Consider the following 5,649-nt stretch of genomic DNA (forward strand, 5'->3'; position numbering starts at 1 on the left):
CTTCTTGTCAATAAATGCAATTTTATTGGACTTGCGTAAATAAACATGTCATAACGTCGCGTTCTTATATCTTTAAATTATGTGAACTTAGGTAGAAGTCTCAAGCTGCGCCATCACGAAGATAGTTTGGAGGGAGATTTAAATGAATCGATTATTATAAGCTATAAATGTAAATCATAATGTTGTATTTTAAATGATTGTACATTTGGGTTTAAATTTCATCCAGTAGAAAAACAAAAGGAATATTAGTTGTTAGCAACGATTGAAAAGAAGATCAATTCATTCCAGAATTGTAACTCAACTGACAAGACGTATAACTAAATAACACATTCTCTCTTCCAATCCAATAAGTTTCATTCCGTTTTAAATTAATAGAACAATTTACTAAATAACAACGCAACAATAAACTATTAATGTTATTTTTAGCAATCGTGTACCGATTGTCGGTTTCCTCTGAAATTGCTGTGATCATTTTGAATGTGACATGACTTTTGTTTGCCGTGCATGACGTTTGACAGCTTGTAGAGACAGAGGTTATGCATCTGGACTTTTCTGTTTCTAACTGTGTATTTTAAACAAAAGTAATAAAGTACTTTATATGTTTTTAGTTTAATTTGTTATAAATCTACTTCATAATTTCAGTTATTTAGACGTAGGCATTATTTATGCGTTCATCAGTTTTTACATGCATAGATAGTTGAAGTAGAAATTTTTGTAAATCAAGCACCAATTACTAATCAAATTAGAAGCTTTTTGTGCTTAAAACTATGTAAGTTATATACAGTTACTAATTATTAAAATTCTTTTAATGAAATGGAAATATCGTACACACAGACCGAATTAGAATAACAGCCTCAACTATCAGGATTACAGTAGCAATAATAAGTAGAAAGGACAGGAAAGGAAAATCATATGTACACATATTTTACTAGAAAATATAGTATCATAAAAGGGACAAAAATAAAAGCACAAAAAGTATTTTATTAATAAATTTATTAATTATACAAAGTAATTATTACTTTTTGCAACTACAATCACAACAGCCACAACTATCAGGGTTACAACAGCCATAAATAGATACAGAAAAGACGTAGAAGCTTCCATGAAGTTTCTAACTGAAAAAAGTTAGAAGCTTCGGTGAAATATCTGGTATTTAAAAACGGAGGTAATCTTGTGAAGTTGTATGTGAATTTTGAATTTGGTAGCTGAAAACAGGTAAGTGTAATAACAGACTTTATAAAATGGTACAACTAATTCTCATGTCATAATCACAGTATCAAAGCTAATGGTTTGTTTTTCAGTTAAATTTATTTTTGTTGGTCATATATTAGATAAACTTGATTAATCAACAGCAAGGGAGGAAGATAATAGAAGATATTAAAGATTATTGGATAACAGGAATGATGTTTGCATTGTTGACTTGACGAATGGTTGTGTTCTCATAAAAAAAGGAGTTTTTCACTTTTGAATAATTATTATTACATTTAGTTTTGGAATTTTTCTACCATTAGATTTATATTTATTTGTTTATATTATAAGTTATAATAGACAATACATAAGTTATTATAGAGATCATTAATCAAATTAACAATCACATTAGAAGTTTCTGTGAAATATCCAGTATTTCAAAATGGAGGTAATCTTGTGAAGTTGTATGGGCATTTTTAATTTGGTATATGAAAACAGGTAAGTGCAATAATAGACTTTGTAAAATGGTATAACTAAATTCTTATGTTGCAATCACAATATCAAAATTAATGGTTTGTTTTTCAGTTAAATTTATTTCTATTGCTTGACTATTAGATAAACTTAATAATCCCGAGCAAGAAAGGAAGATAATAGAAGATGTTGAAGTTATATTTGATATTAGGAATGAAATTAGCATTGTTGACTTGAGAAATAGCTGTGTTCTCATAAAAAATGGAGTTTACGCTTTTGAAGTATTAATATTGCACTCAGTTTTGGAATTTTTATATTGTTAAATTTTTTATTAATTTTTTTATATCATAAGTCATAGTTATAGTTATATAGTTATAATTGTAGTTATATCGTGGTTATCCAATATTTTAACAGACAGAAGTTATCAATTAGAAACTTTGTATAAAAAAAATTTTATTTGAATAAACAAAATCCAAGAAAAAGTGATTCCCTATAATACTTTTAGATCTTTACATGTGTTATCATTACAAATAAATGATTTCATGATTTTGTGAATACGTTTTCTAAGAAATTAATTGATATTTTTTACTCGAGATCATTAATCAAATCAATAATCAAATTGGAAGCTTCTTGTGCTTATAACTATAACTTATAAATATATAACTTATACTATATAAGCGATAGTTATGAAAAAACAAAATGACAATCAACATTTACAAACATATTAAAATTTTCTTAAAGAAATAGAAATACCACAAAAGCCACACTTGTAATGACAGCCACATTCCCAATGACAACCACACAAACAATAACAGCCATACTCACACATACTCACATATATATTATAAGTTATAGTTATAATAATATAGTATAGTATAGTAATAAATTATAATTATAGTAAGTGATGTCCATGTGCAGGTCAAAAGCGACTTTTGTGCAATTGGTAAAAGAGAATGTCGAAAAAATTCTTGGTTCTTGAGGGTCTCTTAATTTCTCGACTGCATTTGCTTATGGCGAGTTAACTATAAATGTGCAACAACAGTCCGATACGCGATATCGTGAAATACTTTCTAGGATTCAAGTTGGTGTATTGCTAGATTCTGATACGAAATGTTTGATATCCAGAAAACCAGAATTTACTTCTTCGAATTGTACCGGACGCTTGCAACATAAAAAAAAAAATGTTGTTAGATACGATAGACTGTGTACCTTATTTAAAACAAACAGTATCACGACTCTTGGCTAAAACTGACGAGGACGTTTTTCACATGACTGGGCTTTCTAGGCGTATAATTGCTAAAATTGGAGCGAATGTGATGATCAGATGAAACCTCGACGTTACCAGAGTTCTTAGTAATGGCACTACTGATGTGGTGTCGTCTGTTTCCAGATCTATTGACGATATAAACAAGGTTGAATCGACAAAAATTGTTGTACCTTAGAAATTGGAATGTACGGTCCAAAGCATTATCATGAAATTTGAAGGAATGGATACGCCTTTTATATTTCGAAAACAGTTTCCGGTATCGCTGAGTTATGGAATCACTATTCATAAGAGTCAAGGACGTACTCTCGGTAATGCTATTGTGGATGTTGGAAGGAATATTTTTAGTTACGGACAGGTTTACGTTGTGCTTTTTAGCGTTACGTCGTTGAATGGTCTTCGTCTGAATAATTTCGATTCTCACGGTGTAAAAGCCAGTGAACCGGCAATTTTAGAATATAATCGAATGAGACGAAATTGCAAATCTAATTTATCGGTTATGAAAGTTACGGAAAAAGGAAGATCTAAAGTTGCGGATCTTACGTGGGTTACGAGTAACACGATTTCATCTGTGCAAGAAAGATCTGATGAAAAGAATATTGATAACGGTATGAAGTGGAATATACGTGGAGTTTTGAATCTGGATAAAGTGTCTTGTAACGCAAATGCGATAGTGCAATACACGTTATAATGCGTATGGATAAGAACGTTATTATAGCATGTACGTAGTTTCGATCCGTTAAGTGAATTGGCTATTTCCTATTTGACGATATACAGAGTGTTTCTAAATTCGTGGGAAAATTTGGAGATGCAGGTAGAAGACAAGAAAATAAACCAAAGACTTCATATGCAATATTCTCGGAAACGCTTAGTTTGTTAGTTATACGCGATTTTGTATTTCGTAAAATACCGATGTATGTAACAGTGACCCATCTCGTTTAAGGTCAGTGTCCGGGCTTCGACGATGCCTCGAGCTTTTGAAAATCTAGGCATTTCTGGGTCTAAGTGAGTCTCTGGCGACTCGCAACGCGTGTCGAGAGATACTTCATCGAATGGGAAAGCATACTTTCTTATTGAAAATACTATTGATATTTATCTACGATTAAGGGGTTGCTTTGGCATTTTTAGAAAGTCGAAAATTTTGCTCTCTCATAAAGGGATAGCTTGTACCTTTTTAAATAACGTGTAAAAAATTTCATACTAAAATATTAAAAATGAAATTCGGTTTGAATGCTCTGTCGGCACGCGCGCATGCAACCTCCCTGATTCGCGGCACGTCCCTCCCCTGCGCAAGCGCTCCAGCCGCTCGGCGTGCTCGCTATGGTCCAGGCGCGTATGCGAAGAGCGGGGCCCCCAGGTTAGGCCGCTCTTCTCCGGCAACGATCCGTATTCCTTCGCATCGTGGAGACTTCCCCAAGACTTCCTGTGGCTCATGCCGCCTGAGCAACGATCTCCGGGCTTGCCTCCACTCTCGCCTTCCTCTTGAGTCATTGCAGAAGGGCAGCACCGCGGGACCATCCCTTAGTTTGCTGTGGGCAGATTTTCCTTCGGCGCCCTGGTCCACCGCAGAAGCGGTAAGTCTTTGAACTCCGAGGGTGGAGGGCCCCTGTACCATCCGGTGTAGATACGGCGCCTGAATCTGGAAACTGCATGGCCAGGGGACGGGGTCGGCCTCAGGGTCCCTCAGGTTTCTTCTACGGCTCCGAAACGTCGTGCGCGTTCGGCACGGAGGCACCCGAAATTAGTGGTGATTCCAAATTCATGATGTTTTCCCCCAGGAGGCGTCTCTCGGCATGTGTTCCGCAAGTGGGCCGTATGGTCCTTCTTTTCACTAACTTCGCGTAATCTCACAAAACGGGGACGGCGCTATGCGCAACGTCACAACGCGTAAAGAAGATAAGGTTAAGATTAGCGGATTCGTGAATTCGGATTGGGTAGGAGATATAACAGATTGAAAGTCTACTACCGATTATATTTTTGATATATAAGGTTGCAGTGTCTCTTGGATTTCTCGTAAACAGAAAACGGTGTCTTTGTTGTCAGCAGAAGCCGAATATATTGCGTTAAGTCAGGCGACAAGCGAAGCATGTTGGCTACAGAATTTGTTTAATTCGTTTGAAACGGGTGTTTAAAATCGTGTGATCACTTTGTACGAAGACAACCAATCGACAATCCTGTTATATCCGGCATTCACCCGGTCCCCTTTTTCGCTGCCAATAAGCGAGAAATGCTGATGCATTTCACAACATTGTTATGCGAGCGGTTATAACCGACACCGCCGAGTTGATGCAACAAATCAATGCGTAAGCGTTTTCCTTTTGGGTATTACGAAGAATGACCCAAAAGGAATATTATAAAGAGAAGGCGAGTCAATCAGTTGTTAGTCTTTCAGTCAGGATCAGTCAATCCGGGATCAGAGCGAATCTCTGACCATCTGTAACACTGTAACAGCGAGGGCGTATCGCGTAGTAACGGTAAATCGCGTGAAGAGTCGAAGGGAATAGCTAATAATTCCGCAAAGTTCATATCCGCCTCCTTTTACCGCGTAGAATAACTCCGCGAAGTACGAAATAGGGAAGTGCGTGAAAGAAAGGAACTCGCGACGCGAAGCATTCCCGAGTGACCAGCGACCGGCTACACTAGCGAGGTAACATCCGTAACTTTGTACTCTCAATTAAGAAGAAGGAGTTGGTATGTAACTTGTGAAATACATATATATAATTGTT

General features: G+C 35.8%; 1 long non-coding RNA gene across 1 annotated transcript; it reads left to right on the forward strand.

Moving 5' to 3' along the window:
* Positions 1 to 216: 216 nt before the first annotated feature.
* LOC143178351 (uncharacterized) lies at positions 217 to 2,017 on the forward strand. The gene is made up of 3 exons (XR_013001768.1): positions 217 to 1,215; positions 1,302 to 1,686; positions 1,774 to 2,017. It is a non-coding gene; the product is annotated as an uncharacterized LOC143178351 (long non-coding RNA).
* Positions 2,018 to 5,649: the final 3,632 nt, after the last annotated feature.

Source organism: Calliopsis andreniformis, chromosome 1 (assembly GCF_051401765.1).
Source record: "Calliopsis andreniformis isolate RMS-2024a chromosome 1, iyCalAndr_principal, whole genome shotgun sequence".
In the NCBI taxonomy this organism is placed as follows: domain Eukaryota; kingdom Metazoa; phylum Arthropoda; class Insecta; order Hymenoptera; family Andrenidae; genus Calliopsis; species Calliopsis andreniformis.